General features: G+C 48.2%; 1 protein-coding gene across 1 annotated transcript in view; it reads left to right on the forward strand.

The window, feature by feature from the left end:
* Positions 1-12,684: 12,684 nt before the first annotated feature.
* DHCR7 (7-dehydrocholesterol reductase) overlaps positions 12,685-21,101 on the forward strand; it is a 66,405-nt gene continuing 57,988 nt past the window's right edge. The window contains exon 1 of the mRNA XM_089663404.1: positions 12,685-12,706. The gene's annotated coding sequence lies outside the window, so the exon portion shown is untranslated. The remainder of the gene's footprint in view (positions 12,707-21,101) is intronic.

The raw sequence follows: 21,101 nt of genomic DNA on the forward strand, positions 1-21,101 counted from the left end.
CTCACTGAAATCTGTCTGAACAAGAGTCTAGTAAACATCCCGGGGATGATAAAACTTGAAACACGAAATCATAAATTATAATTTAATAAATAATCATAAAAAATGTAATGTAATGTAATATAATGATAAAATGTAATATAATAATAACAAATTTGATTGAACCACTTGAGCTCCAGAGGATTTACCCCCCTTAATGACCACGCCTCTTTTTGCTACTCGGCGCTGCACTAATTCAACTGATAATTGCGCGGTCATGCAATGCTGCACGCAAACGAAATTTACGTCCTTTTTTTCACACAAATAGAGCTTTCTTTCGGTGGTATTTGATCATCTGTGCGCTTTTTATTTTTCACGCTATAAACAAAAAAAGGCCAAAAATTTTGAAGAAAAACAATATTTTTTATTTTCAGCTATAAAAAATATATAGTAAACTCAAAGTTGGTTATAACTTTAGGCCAAAATGTATTCTGCTCCATGTTTTTGGTAAAAAAAAATCCCAATAAGTGTATATTGATTGCTTTGTGTGGAAGTTATAGCGTCTACAAACTATGGTATAAATACTGCAATTTACGCCATTTTTCTGCTATACAGCGCTGCGCTAGTTTAACGGACAATTGCGCGGTCATGCAATACGGTACATAAATGAAATTTACATCCTTTTTTCCCCACAAATTGAGCTTTCTTTCGGTGGTATTTGATCGCCTGTGCCGTTTTTATTTTTTGCGCTATAAAAAAAAAGGCTGACAATTTTGAGGGAAAAAAAACAATATTTTGGACTTTTTGCTATAAAACATGTCCAGTAAAAAAAAAATACAAAAATCAAATTTAGTCATAAATTTCTGCCAAAATGTATTCTGCTCCATGTCTTTGCTAAAAAAAAACCCAATACGTGTAAATTAATTGGTTTACGTGAAAGTTATAGCGTTTACAAATGGCGGGAAAGATACTGGGATTTTTAGTTTTTTTTTATACTGATAATGGCGGCGATCAGCGAATTATGGCGGCGATCAGGGACTTATGGCAGCGACCAGCGACTTATGGCAGGACTGCGGCAGACATTTTGACATTGGGGGGTACTGACTTGAGGTCACTGACATCCCCAAAAACACTAATACAGTGATCAGTGCAAAAGAAAAAAAAACTGACACTGTACTAATGGCAATGGGGAGGAAGGGGTTAACTTTATTTAGCAGGGAAGGGTTATAGGATTGACTGAAGTGGGGATAGCCTGCGTTGGGGTAGGCCAATGAGGAGGGAGTTGCAGTAGTCCAGACGTGAGATAATAAGGGAGTGAATGAGTTGTTTGTAGTGTCTGGGGTTAGGAACGAACATATCTTGGAGATGTTGTGGAGGTGGATCCTGCATGAGTTTGCCAGCTCCAACACAACAAACACTTTACTCCTGCGCTAGGAAAGGACTCAGTAGACCCAATAGGAATGTTCTGGAATTTTCTGGAGTATGCACTGCTTGCTGCCCTCAACAGACCGGGGTGGTCCAAATACACTGGATACAAATGGAGAAACAGAAAAAGGGCGCACCGACCTAGTGCATTATCGTTTGAAATAATTTATTGAAGACTCATCCACCTCACCAACCGCTCCGCTTCTGCCACTCCCCTCTGTCATTCCCTCCACTGGCTCCTGATTGCCCAACACCAGGGGCGGACTGACAACTCATGGGGCCCCTGGGCAATAAGGGATCATGGGGCCCCTGCGTCCTTGCCCAAAATCAAAAAAGCCTATGAAAAAGGTACCAGGGGCATCTCATGGGGCCCCCTACTGACCCCGGGCCCTCGGGCAGTTCCCGAGTTTCCAAATGGTCAGTCCGCCCCTGCCCAACGTATTAAATTCAAACTACTGACACTGACATACAAAGCCATTCATAACGCTGCCCCAAACTACATCACCGACCTGATACCCAAATACCACCCAACACGTACTCTTCGCTCCTCACAAGACCTCCTACTTTCTAGCTCCCTGGTCTTCTCCTCCCACGCCCGACTGCAGGACTTCTCCAGGACTTCCCCTATCCTCTGGAACTCTCTACCCCAATCCATCAGACTTTAACCTACCCTCCTCACCTTCAGGCGCACCCTGTAAACCTATCTCTTCAGGGAAGCCTACCCCGCCCTCACCTAACAGCCGACCTCCTCCACTCCTCCTACCACTCCATCCCCCACAGCCAGGGGCGGACTGACCATTTGGAAACTCAGGCATTGCCCGAGGGCCTGGGGTCAGTAGGGGGTCCCATGAGATGCCCCTGGTACCTTTTTCATAGGCTTTTTTGAGTTTTGGCAAGGACACAGGTGCCCCATGATCCCCTATTGCCCGTGGGCCCCATGAGTTGTCAGTCCGCCCCTGCCCACATTCATTTCCTCCTGTATCACTATCCCCTCCCTCCTAGATTGTAAGCTCCAAGGAGCAGGGCCCTCGAACCCCTCATGCAGGGGTGGACTGACCATTTGGAAACTCGGGCACTGCCCGAGGGCCCAGGGTCAGTAGGGGGCCCCATGAGATGCCCCTGGTACCTTTTTCATAGGCTTTTTTGAGTTTGGGCAAGGACACAGGGGCCCCATGATCCCCTATTGCCCGGGGGCCCCATGAGTTGTCAGTCCGCCCCTGCCCTCGTGTATTGTTACTGTACTGTCGCATGTTCTGTCCCCCTTTGTAATGTACAGCGCTGAGCAAACCTTTTGGCGCTTTATAAATACTGTATAATAATAATAATAACAGATATAGTATAATGTAACCTATAATATATATACACCGCGTTCCAAATTATTATGCAAATTCTATTTAAGTGTCACAAAGATGAAATATTTTGTTTTTCAGTGTAAGGCTGGCCATACATTATACAATTATCTGCAGATTTTTGGTTTAGATTTACCAAAAACCATATAATAGGAGGACAAACCTAAACAACACTTTCAGTTGTATCCAATTAGGCAGGCCCTTGCACTACATAGTTGAAGGTAAATCTAAAGGAAATTGGGCAGAAAATCTGCAGATAATTGTATAATGTATGGCCAGCCTAACTCATGGATGGCATTGTGTGTCAGGGCTCTTTTGATCACTGAAAACAATCTTGGACACCTGTGATAATTAGATTGGCTGGTGAGCCCAATTGAAGGAAAAACTCCTAAAGGAGGGTGTTCCACATTATTAAGCAGAGCACCATTTTCAAGCAATATGGGGAAGAAAAAGGATCTCTCTGCTGCCGAAAAGAGTGAAATAGTTCGATGCCTTGGACGAGATATGAAAACATTCAATATGTCACCAATACGTGTGATCATTGCATTATGAAGAGATTTGTGGCTGATTCAGAGCACAGACGGGTTGGTGCAGATAAAGGCACATTGAGGAAGATTTCTGCCAGATCCATGCATCGGATCCAGAGAGCAGCTGCTAAAATCCCATTACATAGCAGAAAACAGATATTTGAAGCTGCTGGTGCCTCTGGAGTCCCACGGACATCAAGGTGTAGAGTCCTCCAGAGTTCTGCAACTGTGCATAAACCTTCTATTCGGCCACCACTAACCAATGCTCACAAGCAGAAACGGCTGCATTGGGCAGAAAAATACATGAAGACTAATTTTCAAACAGTCCTGTTCACTGATGAGTGCCGTGCAACCCTGGATGGTCCAGATGGATGGAATAGTGGATGGTTGGTGGACGGCCATCCTGTTCCAACAAGGCTGCGACATCAGCAAGGCAGTGGTGGAGTCATGTTTTGGGCCGGAATCATGGGAACAGAGCTGGTCGGCCCCTTTAGGGTCCCCAAAGGTGTAAAGATGACCTCTGCAAAGTATGTGGAGTTTATGACTGACCACTTTCTTCCCTGGTACAGAAGGTAGAACTAAGCTTTCCATAATAAAATCATCTTCATGCATGACAATGCACCATCTCATGCTGCAAAGAATACCTCTGCATCAATGGCTGCTATGGGGATAAAAGGAGAGAAAGTCATGGTGTGGCCTCCATCCTCCCCTGACCTCAATCCTATTGAGAACCTTTGGAGCATCCTCAAGCAAAAGATCTATGAGGGTGGGAGGCAGTTTACATCCAAACAGCAGCTCTGGGAGGCTATTCTGACATCTTGCAAACAAATTCCAGCAGAAACTGTCCAAAAACTCCCAAGTTCAATGGATACAAGACTTGTGATCTGCTATCAGATAAGCGCTCCTATGTTACAATGTAACGTGACCGCTTCAAATGTTTACAAAGTTAAAATGTTGTTAAAAGTTTGATTGAAATAGCTTTTGATTTCAGTAAATTTGCTGCAAACACAACAAATGACAATTTTCAGTTCTTTACAACCTATAAAGTGTTTTGAAACTTCCTGTGCGGAATAATTTGGAACAAAAATCCTGTTATCATTAGGAGGTTTGTTCAATAAAATGTGAATTGTACTCTTATAGTTGTAACCTGAGAATTCTGCCGACTGTTATTTACATCAATTATTGAGGGAAATGAGAAAAATATCATTTGCATAATAATTTGGAACACGGTGTAGTATAATGCAATCTATAACAGATATGGTGCAATGTAATAAATAACACATATATATATATATAGTGCAATGAAATCTATCAAAGATATATAATAGTATAATGTCATACATAATAGATACGTACAGGGACGGACTGACAACTCATGGGGCCCCCGGGCAATAGGGGATCACGGGGCCCCTGTGTCCTTGCCCAAACTCAAAAAAGCCTATGAAAAAGGTGCCAGGGGCATCTCATGGGGCCCCTCTACTGATCCCAGGCCCTCGGGCAGTGCCTGAGTTTCCAAATGGTCAGTCCGCCCCTGGATACGTATAATGTTAGCTATAATAGATGTGGTATAATGCAATATATTATATATACCAGGGGCGGACTGACCATTTGGAAACTCGGGCACTGCCCGAGGGCCCGGGATCAGTAGAGGGGCCCCATGAGATGCCCCTGGTACCTTTTTCACAGGCTTTTTTTAGTTTGGGCAAGGACACAGGGGCCCCATGATCCCCTATTGCCCGGGGGGCCCCATGAGTTGTCAGTCCGCCCCTGATATATACTATCATATAATCTAACCCATAATATATATGTAGAATGTCATGCAGTATACTTTGGCACAATGTAATCTATTTGTAGTGTAATGTCCTGTATAATATAGAATGCAATATATATAATATATACTATCATATAATGTGACCTCTAATATATACAGTATACTGTGATGTCATGTAACAGATGTGCAGAGTGTTGATAGGACACCAGGGGCGGACTGACAACTCATGAGGCCCCCGGGCAATAGGGGATCATGGGGCCCCCGGGCAATAGGGGATCATGGGGCCCCTCTGTCCTTGCCCAAACTCAAAAACGCCTATGATAAAGGTACCAGGGGCATTTCATGGGGCCCCCTACTGACCCCGCGCCCTCGGGCAGTGCCTGAGTTTCCCAATGGTCAGTCCGCCCCTGTAGGACACATTGTAACCACGAACAGTACGAAGACGCTGGAAGTCAATAGAAGGGAATGTGACAATGACAACAGTTTTATTTTATTTACAAAGTGATCTGGAAACAGGAGTTGGAGGGATCATCCAGATCCGCTCTAGTCATGGCGACCACATGCGAGTCCCGCTTTCAGCCTGCGCTGTGATTGGACAGTACTGCCAACAAATCGAATATATTTCCCCTTGTATTGGTTTAGAGCAGTACTGTCGTTCGTTACAATAGATGAAAGCGGTGTTGAACCCAAAGACAAGTATGTATTGTATTGCAGATAACCAATCATCACACGTGGTGGCTGCATTAGTTTTCTCCATTTAGATGGACTCGACTAACAAATTGAAGCTGAACTCCAGCTAACACTTTATAATCAGTCACAGCAAACAGTTTTTGGGGGATGAAGGTTTTACATCAATAAATAAAAGCTGGCCATTGTAAGCACCCCTGTCAGTGGTAAATGGTTTGTTTCATCCCTCTAACTGCCATTTTGAACTGAGCAGCTTGTTCTGTTAATATAATTTTTTAAAAAGGGGGGGGGGGTCAGCACAGGGGCTAAATGATTAGTCCTTCCTCCTGGCAGTACTCCGGTCATTGGTTCAAATCCCAACCACGGCACCACCTGCCTGGAGTTTGCATGTTCTCCCTGTGCCTGCGTGGGTTTCCTCCGGGTACTCCAGTTTCCTCCCACACTCCAAAGACATGCCGGTAGGTGAATTGGCTCCTGTCTACATTGGCCCTAGTATGTGTATGTATGAATGTGAGTTAGGGACCTTAGATTGTACGCTCCTTGGGGGCGGGGACTGATGTGAATGTACAATATGTATGTAAAGTGTGGAGTACATTGATGGTGCTATATAAATCCTGAATAATAATAATAAGATTGGAAACAAATGCAGCTGCAATACATGAAATTTCTGTTCTTGGGTTTAGATCAGCGCTCTCCAAACTGTGGCCTAGGGGCCAGATGTGGCCCCTTGCTTACTTTTATCTGGCCCTTGGGGCACTATTTCATTCAACAATGGGGCATAATTCCCCCCTCCCCACTGACGCCATTGATAGGGCAAAATTCCTCCCAATGACACCAAGCATGGGGCCCAGTGACACCAAAGCTAGGACACAATTTTTCCTAATGACACCAATGATGGGGCCCAATGAGATCAATGATGAGGCACAATTCCTCCCAATGACATCAACAATTGAACATTGAACATTGTTTTTTCCCCAATGGCCACAGTTCCTCCCAATGACACCAACAATTGAACATTGTTTTTTCCCCAATGGCCACAGTTCCTCCCAATGACACCAACCATTGAACATTGTTTTTTCCCCAATGGCCACAGTTCCTCCCAATGACACCAACCATTGAACATTGTTTTTCCCCATTGGCCACAAGTCCTCCCAATGACACCAACGATTGAACATTGTTTTTTCCCCAATGGCCACAGTTCCTCCCAATGACACCAACGATTGAACATTGTTTTTCCCCAATGGCCACAGTTCCTCCCAATGACACCAACGATTGAACATTGTTTTTTCCCCAATGGCCACAGTTCCTCCCAATGACACCAACGATTGAACATTGTTTTTTCCCCCGATGGCAACAGTTCCTCCCAATGACACCAACGATTGAACATTGTTTTTTCCCCCGATGGCAACAGTTCCTCCCAATGACACCAACGATTGAACATTGTTTTTTCCCCCAATGGCAACAGTTCCTCCCAATGACACCAACGATTGAACATTGTTTTTTCCCCAATGGCCACAGTTCCTCCCAATGACACCAACGATTGAACATTGTTTTTCCCCATTGGCCACAAGTCCTCCCAATGACACCAACGATTGAACATTGTTTTTTTCCCCAATGGCCAAAGTTCCTCCCAATGACACCAACGATTGAACATTGTTTTTTCCCCAATGGCCACAGTTCCTCCCAATGACACCAACGATTGAACATTGTTTTTTCCCCAATGGCCACAGTTCCTCCCAATGACACCAATGATTGAACATTGTTTTTTCCCCCGATGGCCACAGTTCCAATGACACCAACCACTGAACATTGTTTTTTCCCCAATGGCCACAGTCCCAATGACACCAACGATTGAACATTGTTTTTTCCGCAATGGCCACAGTTCCTCCCAATGACACCAACGATTGAACATTGTTTTTTCCCCAATGGTCACAGTTCCTCCCAATGACACCAACCATTGAACATTGTTTTTCCCCCAATGGCCACAGTTCCTCCCAATGACACCAATAATTGAACATTGTTTTTCCCCCGATGGCCACAGTTCCAATGACACCAACGATTGAACATTGTTTTTTCCCCAATGGCCACAGTTCCTCCCAGTGACACAAACCATTGAACATTGTTTTTTCCCCAATGGCCACAGTCCCAATGACACCAACGATTGAACATTGTTTTTCCCCAATGGTCACAGTCCCAATGACACCAACGATTGAACATTGTTTTTTCCCCAATGGCCACAGTTCCTCCCAATGACACCAACGATTGAACATTGTTTTTTCCCCCGATGGCCACAGTTCCTCCCAATGACACCAACGATTGAACATTGTTTTTTCCATCGATGGCCCAAGTTCCTCCCAATGACACCAACGATTGAACATTGTTTTTTCCCCAATGGCCCAAGTTCCTCCCAATGACACCAACGATTCAACATTGTTTTTTCCCCGATGGCCACAGTTCCTCCCAATGACACCAACGAATGAACATTGTTTTTTCCTCAATGGCCACCATCTGGGCCCCCTAAAGTCTCAACAACAGTAAACTGGCCCTTTGTTTAGAAAGTCTGGAGACCCCTGGTTTAGATACACTCTAAGACCTAGTAATGAAAAAGTACTCTGCTGCCACCTAATGGACACAAGTGATTACTACCGATTCTTTTCTAATCCAGGATTAATTCTCTAGGATAGTCTATGTTGACCAGCAGGCGCCTGTTTCTGTAATCACTGACACCAATGAAGGGGCACAATTTCTCCCGATGACACCAACGATAGGGCAAAATTTCTCCCAATGACACCAACGATTGAACATTGTTTTTTCCCCCAATGGCCACAGTTCCTCCCAATGACACCAACCATTGAACATTGTTTTTTCCCCAATGGCCACAGTTCCTCCCAATGACACCAACCATTGAACATTGTTTTTTCCCCAATGGCCACAGTTCCTCCCAATGACACCAACGATTGAACATTGTTTTTTCCCCAATGGCCACAGTTCCTCCCAATGACACCAACGATTCAACATTGTTTTTTCCCCAATGGCCACAGTTCCTCCCAATGATTGAACATTTTTTTTCCCCAATGGCCACAGTTCCTCCCAATGACACCAACGATTGAACATTGTTTTTTCCCCCAATGGCCACAGTTCCTCCCAATGACACCAACGAATGAAAATAGTTTTTTCCTCAATGGCCACAGTCTGGGCCCCCTAAAGTCTCAACAACAGTAAACTGGCCCTTTGTTTAGAAAGTCTGGAGACCCCTGGTTTAGATACACTCTAAGACCTAGTAATGAAAAAGTACTCTGCTGCCACCTAATGGACACAAGTGATTACTACCGATGCTTTTCTTACTCATCCAGGATTAATTCTCTAGGATAGTCTATGTTGACCAGCATGTTAAGGCGCCTGTTTCTGTATTCACTGACACCAATGAAGGGGCACAATTTCTCCCGATGACACCAACAATAGGGCAAAATTTCTCCCAACGACATCAACGATTGTACATTGTTTTTTCCCCAATGGCCACAGTCTGGCCCCCCAAAAGTCTGAACAACAGTAAACTGGCCTTTTGTTTAGAAGGTTTGGAGACCAGCATGCTAAGGTGCCTGTTTCTGTAATCAGATAGTAAAGTCAAAAATAGATCTAAACTCAATCGCTAAAATCACAGCTGATTTTTAACACGTTAATGTCATTAAAAAAGTTTCTTTTCAATATCTGAAAATCACAGAAATAATCCCTGGTGATCCTGCCATCAAGATTCCCATTCAGGCACTTCCTGTTGTAAGGTGACAACTGTCTCCCTATGGAGGTTCTGTGTTGTCACCCTATCACATGCGCCCCCTAGTGGAGACTATAAAAGGATGTGCCAAAATCACATAGCACAGATGCGGCCCAGTGTTGTCACTATCAGGCGGATGGTCCAAAGCAATGATGTGCTGGAAGGAGTACTTGTACTTGGAGACAGGAAGGGGCCAAAAGAAACTGGAGGAGATCAGTAACACAAAAAAAAGGTGAATAGAGAGTGTAATTGTGACCAGGGGCGGACTGACAACTCATGGGACCCCCAGGCAATAGGGGATCATGGGGCCCCTGTGTCCTCACCCATACCCAAAAAAGCCTATGAAAAAAGCCAATGAAAGGTACCAGGGTCGTCTCATGGGGCCCCCTACTGACCCCGGGCCCTTGGGCAGTGCCCGAGTGCTCAAATGGTCAGTCCGCCCCCAGGCAATAGGGGGCCCCCGGGTAACAGGAGATCATGGGGCCCCTTTGTCCTCACCCATACCCGAAAAAGCCTATGAAAAAAGCCAATGAAAGGTACCAGGGTCGTCTCATGGGGCCCCCTACTGACCCCAGGCCCTCGGGCAGTGCCCGAGTGCTCGAATGGTCAATCTGCCCCCGATTGCGACCCTTTCCCCCTGGCAATTGTTTATTATACACTGTGCTTTAGCCAGCTAAGTGCCTGTCAGGGATCCCCTCGATCCCTGCCGCGATGGTCCCGGCGCAGGCGCACTGCTCCGCCCTGTGCAGGGACACGGGCACTAGGTCCGGGCCGGCCGCGGCGTTTGAGTTCGCGCATGCGCAGTAGAAGCCGCGGCCGCCCGCTGGGCACCAATGGCAGCGCAGGGCGGGATATTTAAATGTCCCTGAGCTGTCATTTTGTTGCCTTCTGGTCTTACCTGCTTCCTGTGATTCTGAACCTGTGCCTTGTAAGTTATTTGACCCGGATTGTTCTTGACCTGCTGATTGCTCCTGCCCAGACCCTTGCTTTGCCTGACCTCTCTCCCTGGATGCCCCTCATTAGATCTGACCTACTGTTGCTGACCTGGCGTGTGACCCGACGATTCTCTGCCTGCTCCCTTGTACCTTACCGTCCTCTACGTTACCAACTCGGCCTGTCTGACTTCGCACTTGCTCAGCCATCCATCCATCCCATCGGGGTCACCTGACCTCCTCACATCTGGCTCTCCCTGGTTGGAGCCCCTGGCGAACACCCCTACCACTGACAGGTGTGCTCAGTAGTGGCGACCTGGTCTCGGGGGACTACAAGTCCATCCCCACCATCAGGGGCCCTGGTGAACAAGTACCCTGGGGCTTAGACTCCGCGCTCTGGGCACGCCTGACCAGTGGAGTGCTAGTGGTGCCGCTCGGCGGTCCCTCACAGTGCCGGTTCACACCACAATGGACGCATGCGTTTTTGCATTCCCTTGCAGTGCGTTTTTGACAGCCCATTCATCTCAATAAACTGCTGAACGGGCAAAAAGTATAGCAGGCATGACTTTTAAAATCGGGCAGCACCATTCCACACGGTTCTGCAGTACCATGCGGCATGCTGGCCGCAAATCACGTGTGGGATGCATTTGGGGTGCTATATGGTCATTTCTATTTTTTATATTTTTTCACTAAACTTTATATTTCATCACATGGGGACAAAATAACAATGTGCGATTATTATTTATTTTTTTTAATGACAGGTTCTCTTTAATGAGACATCAGTGGCCTACAGAACCCCTTCCTTCTATGTTATGGAGATGAAAGGAAGGGGAGGTTGTCAGTATTACTGTCTCTTTTCCGATATATAACAGCAATTGTGTTATCTTGCAGAATCGCCAGGTGAAAATGAAGAGAAAAAAAGCTGGAGAAACGAATGCAGCCACCACATCTAAGGACTGGTAAACTGCAATGCATTACATTTATGTTTTTGGCAGGGCTTTTTTTTTTCAGCGGGAACGTGGAACCTCCAGCACTGAAAGTATGTAATGGCAAGGGGTGCTGGAGTGTGCTGGAGGGTCTATTGATGCTGGCTGCTGGGGGATTTATTGTTGCTGGAGGGAATCTATTGTTGCTGGAGGGAATCTATTGTTGCTGGGATCTAATCTATTGTTGCTGGGATCTAATCTATTGTTGATGGTGGGGGGGTCTATAGTTGCTAGGGTTTATTATGTTGCTGGGAGGGATCTATTGTTGAGGTAGGGGTCTATTATCGCTGACTGGAGATCTATCGTAGCTGTCGAGGGTCTATTGTTGCTGGGGTGGATCTATTGTTGCTGGGGGAATATACTCTACTCAGAGGTTGGTAGGGGGTGGAACCAACAAGGAAGGATGCTGAGAGGTGGCTAGGGGGTGGAACCAAGGGAGGGTGCTGGGAGGTGGGTAGGGGGTGGAACCAAGGGAGGGTGCTGGGAGATGGGTAGAGTGTGGAACCAAGGGAGAGTGCTGGGAGATGGGTAGGGGGGGGGACCAAGGGAGGGTGTTGGGAGGTGGGTAGGGGATGGAACCAAGGGAGGGTGCTCAGAGGTGGGTAGGGGGTGGAACCAACAAGGAAGGATGCTGAGAGGTGGCTAGGGGGTGGAACCAAGGGAGGGTGCTGGGAGGTGGGTAAGGGGGGGAACCAAGGGAGGGTGCTGGGAGGTGGGAAAGGGGGGGAACCAAGGGAGGGTGCTCAGAGGTGGGTAGGGGGTGGAACCAAGAGAGGGTGCTGGGAGGTGGGCAGGGGGTGGAACCAAGGGAGGGTGCTGGGAGGTGGGTAGGGGGTGGAACCAAGGGAGGGTACTGGGAGGTGGGTAGGGGGTGGAACCAAGGGAGGGTGCTGGGAGGTGGGTAGGGGGTGGAACCAAAGGAGGGTGTTCAGAAGTGGGTAGGGGGTGGAACCAAGGGAGGGTGCTGGGAGGTGGGTAGGGGTGGAATCAAGGGAGGGTGCTCAGAGGTGGGTAGGGGGTGGAACCAAGAGAGGGTGCTGGGAGGTGGGTAGGGGGTGGAACCAAGGGAGGGTGCTGGGAGGTGGGTAGGGGGTGGAATCAAGGGAGGGTGCTCAGAGGTGGGTATGAGTCAGAGACAAGGGGTGACTCAGAAGAAGGGAGTTCCTGCAACTATTCTCTGTTTTTTGGGCATAGATACACTTTAAACTCTGCATCCATTGACGGCTGATATGGGACGGCACTCTGCTAGGTTGCTGACTTTGAAAATGTTTTCGAAGCAAGGTAGGATTCATTTCCATCTCTTCCATGGGGGGGCAGTCCTGAGCTGCGACCGGAAGAATCAATGTATTAAATGTTGCAGCTCAGGCCCTATCTTTATTAATGAACCGCCTGTGTGTGGACTACATCGATAAGAGCGGGATGACGTCGATGTCTCCTCTTCATGTTTGCACAGCCTTGAAATCCACAATGTTTGATTAGCCCTGAACTCCGGACCGATATGAGGGAAGGGGAAGGACATCATGGCCACACACGGGGAATCTACTGTACATATTATTCAGGGAATGTCATAGTAAAGAAAGCTGTCAGAGGAGATGGTCAGAGACTGCGGACATACCACAGGAGATGGTCAGAGACTGCGGACATGATACAGGAGATGGTCAGAGACTGCAGAAATGGTACAGGAAATGGTCAGAGACTGTAGATATACTACAAGAGATGGTCAGAGATTGCAGACATGATACAGGAGATGGCAGAGACTGCAGACTTACTACAGGAGATGGTCAGAGACTGCAGACATAATACAAGAGATGGTCAGAGACTGCAGACATAATAAAAGAGATGGTCAGAGACTGCAGACATAATAAAAGAGATGGTCAGAGAATGCAGACATGATACAACTGATGGTCAGAGACCAGTGAAGACATACTATAAGCAGATTGAATGTCAGCTTTAACTACTAGAATCCAGCCTGTATATTTTTTTTGTTTTCCAGGCTGGGGTAAACATACAGTCAGGTCCATAAATATTGGGACATCTACACAATTCTAACATTTTTGGCTCTATACTCCACCACAATGGATTTGAAATGAAACGAACAAGATGTGCTTTAACTGCAGACTGTCAGCTTTAATTTGAGGGTATTTACATCCAAATCAGGTGAACGGTGTAGGAATTACAACAGTTTGCATATGTGCCTCCCTCTTCTTAAGGGACTGACATTCTGCGGTTTAGCCACAAGATGTCACTGTTTTTCTAACACAGGCTTAGACTGCATAGATATTTGTATATTCATGAAGAGGTGGGGCTTTCACAGAGTTGGGGTTTTAGTGAACAGGAAGAGGAGACTGCAGCCATGTTTTGGACGATGCTGAATGCAGGGGCCGTGTGAGCTGAGAATCCGATGACATCCAGGTGTGAAAGCATCCCTCACTAACCAGAGATTGCTGCCAGGAAGGCTGATGAGAGCAGAGGAACTAAGCAACATTTGTTCTGTTCAGAGTCACCAGCGGATGCAAAGCAGACCTGGGTCGGTAAGATTGTGCACGCACCTCATTTCAGTGTTGGTCCCCAGAGACTGAGTCCAGACCGATAGTTAGTTAGGGTCTCTGTGTCAGGCCACAAGTGTTGTTACTGATTATTGGAAGGACTCCACCACTTAAAGTGACATTTCACATTGGAGAGCTTATAAAATCTGCGGACAGGATACAGGAGACGGTCAGAGACTGCGGACAGGATACAGGAGAGGGTCCCCACAACTTCTCCCCTTGCTTCAGGGTCCCCAAGTTCCCCCTCCTTAAATCAGGGTCCATAGAGTCCCCTCTCAACATTAGGGTCCAAAAAGCCCCCACCAATAAATCAGGATCCCCCTTTAAATCATGGTCTCCAGAGTCCCCCCACCTTATGTGCATCAGGGTCCCCAAGTTCCCCCTCCTTAAATCAGGGTCCATAGAGTCCCCTCTCAACATTAGGGTCCAAAAAGCCCCCCCCCCCAATAAATCAGGATCCCCCTTTAAATCATGGTCTCCAGAGTTCCCCCTCCTGCATCAGAGTCCCCATAGCCTATCCCCTTATATCAGGGTCCCCTAGAGCCCCTCCTTAAATTAGGTTTCCCAGAGTCCTGCCTCCTTACATCAGGATCCCCAAAGTCCCCATAGGCCTTCCCTTTACATCATGGTCCACCAGAGCCCCCCTCCCTAAATCTGGGTCCACATAGTCCCAACCACTTACATCAGGGTCCCAAGAGACGTCCCCAATACATCAAGGACTACCTTTACATCATGGTCTCAGAGTCCCCCCACCCATAGACCCTCCCCATACATCAGGGTTCCCCAGAGACCCAGATCCCCCTCCTTATATAAGGGGCCCAAAAGTTCCCCTCTTCCCTTACATCAGGATCTCAAAAGTCCCTCCAATACATCAGGGTCCCCCTATACATCATGGTCTTCAGGGTCCCCCACCTTACATCAGGGTCCCTAGAGCCCATTCTCTTTAATTTGGGTCCCCAATGTTCCCCCTGCCCTTACATCAGGATCCCCCCAACCCCCCTTACCTCAGGGTCCATTCCATCTCATTCCTCCAGGCAGCTACATGAGCTGGAAGAAGTCCTTTCCTTGCCGCTCCCCTCCTCCTCTGCATGTCGCGGCCTGGGGGCGGGGTAAGCACATGAGTGGTTGTTAGGACCACCAATGTCCTAGCAACCAATCACGTGCTTTCACTGCCCCCACTAGCGCTGACAGTGACAACACAGTGCAGCGGCGTGGCGAGCCGCCTTCCACCCTTCCCCGCCCGAACACAGCCGAACCACCCCCCGCCTGAGCACACATGCGAGCGCCCCCACCCAAACACAGCCAAGCCATCCCCCTACCGAGCACACACGAGAGCGCCCCCCCAACCAAACACAGCCGAGCCACTGCTCGCCGAGCACACACGAGAGCACCCCCCCAACCAAACACAGCCGAGCCACTGCTCGCCGAGCACACACGAGAGCACCCCCCCCACCCGAACACAGCCAAACCAACCCCCGCCTGAGCACACACGAAAGCGCCCCCCCCCCACCTGAAAACAGCTGAGCCACCCCCCACCCGAGCACACACGAGAGCGCCCCCCCAACCTGAACACAGCCGAGCCACCCCCGCCCGAACACACAAGTGCCTGTCCCTTCCGAACACAGCTGCACCCACTCCTCCGTCCGAGCACACATGAGCCCTCCCAACCACAGCCAAGCCCGCCCATCCTCTCGAACACAGCCGAGCCCGTCCCCCCACCCGAACACACACGAGAGGGCTCTGGTCTGGCCTTTGTATATGGCACTGGTCCCTTCTGCCTGGGGGTGATGCCGCCCCCCTGAAAATACTGCCCAAGGCAGGTGCCTTGTTTGCCTTGCGGCGGATACATATGCGGTATGTGGGTGTTAAGGCCCCCCCTGCCCTTTGCATTAAGTGGGCGGCAAATGCTATAAAGAGGTTAAAGAAGAAATCAATGCAAAAGTATTATTTTCCCATGCCCGCACTGCATGGGTCAAATGCTATTTTTTGCCCAGGGGCTCAGAAAGCAAACATATACTTACCTAATCCGCTGATCCTCCGAGCGCAAGCCCCCCTCCCACACATACTACCAATCTGCTCCTGACGTCATCACGCCCATAGACTGGCTCCAAACTTGAAGATGGCAGGAACAGTCCACCGCTGGACGTGGGGGAGCGCGGTTTTCTGGAGGATCGGAGGATGGGGTAAGTACAGCTTTTACACGAGCCTCTAGACAAAACCAACATTTAACCCATGCAGTACGGGCTCAGCCCCACGGCATGGGAAAATAGAATTTTTTACCGGAGTTCTGCTGTAAGGCTCCGTTCACACCATGCAATGAAGCATGTACACAATTCCGCACATTTTCAGTGTGTTCCCACATGTTGTGTGTAGGGCAGTTCTTTCCTTTCAGTGGACTGCCCTGGTCACCAGAAATGTGTAAAAAGAAATCTCTGGCCCTTTTGCAAAATCGCACCACCCTGAACCATATGGTGCTATGGCACCGTGCATTGTGGAAGGTGCCTAATGTTTCCAAAACTGAGCTCTTAGTATTCCCCCCAGCCCGTGCCCCCTCCCCTGACTTCTCCGGCAAGATCAATAACACGATCATCATTCCCACCCCTCATATCAGGGTACTTTCAGCCCCAAATCCAATCACTGTCCAAATCTTGTAGACTTCACCTCCGCAACATCTCCAAGATACGCAGTTCCTAACCTCGGAAACCAGTAAGCAACTTATTCCCTCCCTTGTTATATCTCGCCTTGACTATTGTAACTCCCTCCTCATTGGCCGACCTCATCGCAGGCTATCCCCTCTTCAGTCTATCATGAATGCTGCTGCCAGACTCATCCACTTTACTAACTGTTCTGTATCTGCCATCCCTCTCTGCCAATCCCTCCACTGACCTCCACTCAGTGTCCTCCATCCCTCTCTGCCAATCCCTCCACTGGCCTCCACTCAGTGTCCTCCATCCCTCTCTGCCAATCCCTCCACTGGCCTGCACTCAGTGTCCTCCACTCCTCTCTGCCAATCCCTCCACTGGCCTCCACTCAGTGTCCTCCACCCCTCTCTGCCAATCCCTCCACTGGCCTCCACTCAGTGTCCTCCACCCCTCTATGCCAATCCCTCCACTGGCCTCCACTCAGTGTCCTCCATCCCTGTCTGCCAATCCCTCCACTGGCCTCCACTCAGTGTCCTCCATCCCTGTCTGCCAATCCCTCCACTGGCCTCCACTCAGTGTCCTCCACTCCTCTCTGCCAATCCCTCCACTGGCCTCCACTCAGTGTCCTCCATCCCTCTCTGCCAATCCCTCCACTGGCCTCCACTCAGTGTCCTCCATCCCTGTCTGCCAATCCCTCCACTGGCCTCCACTCAGTGTCCTCCACTCCTCTCTGCCAATCCCTCCACTGGCCTCCACTCAGTGTCCTCCACCCCTCTCTGCCAATCCCTCCACTGGTCTCCACTCAGTGTCCTCCACCCCTCTATGCCAATCCCTCCACTGGCCTCCACTCAGTGTCCTCCATCCCTGTCTGCCAATCCCTCCACTGGCCTCCACTCAGTGTCCTCCACTCCTCTCTGCCAATCCCTCCACTGGCCTCCACTCAGTGTCCTCCATCCCTCTCTGCCAATCCCTCCACTGGCCTCCACTCAGTGTCCTCCATCCCTGTCTGCCAATCCCTCCACTGGCCTCCACTCAGTGTCCTCCACTCCTCTCTGCCAATCCCTCCACTGGCTTCCCATTGCCCAACAGATAAAATTCAAAACATTAACAATAACGTATAAAGCCATTTATAACTCCGCCCCAAATTACATCAACGATATTGTCTCTAAATATCACCCAAACCGTACTCTCAGCTCCTCGCATGACCTCCCGCTCTCTAGCTCCCTTGTCTCCTCCTCCCATGCTCATCTCCAGGACTTTTCCAGAGCTTCCCCCATCCTCTGGAACTCTCTACCCCAATTTATCAGACTATCATCTACTCTGCTCACTTTTAGGCGATCTCTGAAAACCGATCTCTTCAGGGAAGCCTATCCTGCCCTCAGCTAATAATAGAATCTTCTACTCTTCCAACCAGTCCATCCCCCCCAGTTACTACCTTTTGTACCACTAGCCCCTCCCTCTTAGATTGTAAGCTCCCAGGAACAGGGCCCTCCTGTCCCTCTTGTATTGAACTGTACTGTTGCTGTATTGTCTCCCGTTATATTGTACAGCGCTGAGCAAACTGTTGGCGCCATAAATCCTGTATAATAATAATAATGGCACCACCACATGTCTGCTATAGGGGCGTGTTTCTGTGCATGTCCGCAAAGTGTGCAATGTTGACCGAGTTTCTGAATTTCCTGGATAGCATTTGCAGCAGTGTGGCGGGGGTGTATGGTGAGATAGAGGATTTTTTTGGGGGGGATTGCTGACATGTAATGCCCATACATCTTGGGGGGGCAATCTGGAATGTTCACCCTGAGCTCTAGATGTCCTTGTTCCTGGCTCTGCAGGTACGGCTGGGTTAGGTCAGGATTGTGGTAAGTGTCTTGTGTCGCCTCTTTCCAGGTCAGTCTGGTGAGAACATTGACTTTCTGAGCGGATACCTCTGAGATCGGCCTGTATACAAAACATGGAACATTCTGTACATTACATTGTATCCAAATGACTCACAGAGAATCTGCGAAGGTAGAAAACAGTTACAAAGTACTGTCTGGAATCACACCTATGTGTTATTACCGTGATGTGCGCCCCCCTGATATCAATGAAACGCATGTTAATGTGCAATAACATGCATGGTGTGAAAATTTAGGGCTAATTCACACCAGAACTCAGTGTGGGAAGCCCGAGATCCGTGCGTGTTTGCATCTATGATCTGCAATGGGTGTCAGTGTTAACTTAGCAACACAACCCAAATGCAAGTCGCATACACAGTGCGTTTGCCTGCACAAGATTGCATGGTAGAGTAGCAATCCAGTTGTGCAGGTAATTCTAGGGGGTCTCCAAACTTTATAAACAAAGAGCCAATTTACTGTCCTTCGGGGTTTAGAGGGGCTTTACTGTGGCCAGTTGGAGTGGAAAATGTCCTAGTGTGGGAGCAATCAATGCCTCATCATTGTCAGTGGGAGGAATAGTGCCCCATCATTGTCAGTGGGAGGAATAGTGCCCCATCATTGGTATCAGTGGGAGGAATAGTGCCCCATCATTGGTGTCAGGGGGAGGAATATGGCCTCTTAATTGGTGTCAGTGGAAGGAATAGTGCCCCATCATTGGTATCAGTGGGAGGAATAGTGCCCCATCATTGGTATCAGTGGGAGGAATAGTGCCCCATCATTGGAATCAGTGGGAGGAATAGAACCTCTTCATTGGTGTCAGTGGGAGGAATAGTGCCCCATCATTGGTATCAGTGGGAGGAATAGTGCCCCATCATTGGAATCAGTGGGAGGAATAGGGCCTCTTCATTGGTGTCAGTGGGAGGAATAGGGCCCCATCATTGGTATCAGTGGGAGGAATAGGGCCCCATCATTGGTGTCAGTGGGAGGAATAGTGCCCTATCAATGGTATCAGTGGGAGGAATAGTGTCCCATCATTGGTGTCAGTGGGAGGAATAGTGCCCCATCATTGTTATCAGTGGGAGGATTTAGTGCCCCATCATTGGAGTCAGTGGGAGGAATAGTGCCCCATCATTGGTGTCAGTGGAAGAAATAGTGCCCCATCATTGGTATCAGTGGGAGGAATAGTTCCCCATCATTGGAATCAGTGGGAGGAATAGGGCCTCATCATTGGTGTCAGTGGGAGGAATAGTGTCCCATCATTGGTGTCAGTGGGAGGAATAGCGCCCCATCATTGGTATCAGTGGGAGGATTAGCGCCCCATCATTGGTATCAGTGGGAGGATTAGCGCCCCATCATTGGTATCAGTGGGAGGATTAGCGCCCCATCATTGGTATCAGTGGGAGGAATAGTGCCCCATCATTGGTGTCAGTGGGAGGAATAGTGCCCCATCATTGGTATCAGTGGGAGGATTAGTGCCCCATCATTGGTATCAGTGGGAGGAATAGTGCCCCATCATTGGTATCAGTGGGATGATTAGTGCCCCATCATTGGTGTCAGTGGGAGGAATAGTGCCCCCTCATTAGTGTCAGTGGAAGGAATAGTGCCCTATCATTGGAATCAGTGGGAGGAATAGTGCCCCATCATTGGTATCAGTGGGAGGAATAGTGCCCCATCATTGGTATCAGTGGCAGGAATAGTGCCCCATCATTGGTATCAGTGGGAGGAATAGTGCCTCATCATTAGTGTCATTGGGAGGAATAGTGTGTCATCGTTGGTATCAGTGGGAGGAATAGTGCCCCATCATTGGTGTTAGTGGAAGGAAAAGTGCCCCATTATTGGTGTCAGTGGGAGGAATAGCGCCTCATCATTGGTGTCAGTGGCAGGAAAAGTGCCCCATTATTGGTGTCAGTGGGAGGAATAGTGCCTCACCATTGGTGTCAGTTACAGTAATTATTCCCCATTGTTGGTGTCAGAGAAATAGTGCCCCAAGGACTGGATAAAAGCAAGCCAAGGGCCACATCCAGCCCACAGTTTGGAGGCCACTGCTCTAAGTCAAGAAATTCCATCAGATATTTATTATCCCATTATCTTCATTGGTGCCCTGATAATTAAGGGTTGATTTAATGTGGAGCCAAGTCTTACGGCACTGGTTGGGTGATGTACAGTATATGTCTTGCTTACGTATGCAAATGTTTGATTGGACAGGAATCAGATGGAGCAGAATTATGCCAGTGATACATGTAAAAACCAAAACTGATCGGTCAACTTTGACATAGATCAACGATAATAAAAAAACAACATCATTGAGTCAAAAAAGCACATACACAGAACCCCGAAAAATGTCATTTTGTATATCATATACAGTCATGGCCGAAATTGTTGGCACCCTTGATATTTTTCCTGAAAATCAAGTATTTCACACAAAAAAGGTATTGCATTAACACATGTTTTGCTATACACATGTTTATTCCCTTTGTATGTATTGGAACAAATATAAAACAGAGGCAGAAAAGCAAATATGACATAATGTCACACAAAACCCCAAAAATGGGCTGGACAAAAGTATTGGCACCCTTAACTTAATATTTGGTTGCACACCCTTTGGAAAACATAA

This window comes from Staurois parvus, unplaced genomic scaffold (genome assembly GCF_062004578.1).
Source record: "Staurois parvus isolate SC_StPar_1 unplaced genomic scaffold, SC_StPar_1.0 ptg001679l, whole genome shotgun sequence".
NCBI lineage: Eukaryota > Metazoa > Chordata > Amphibia > Anura > Ranidae > Staurois > Staurois parvus.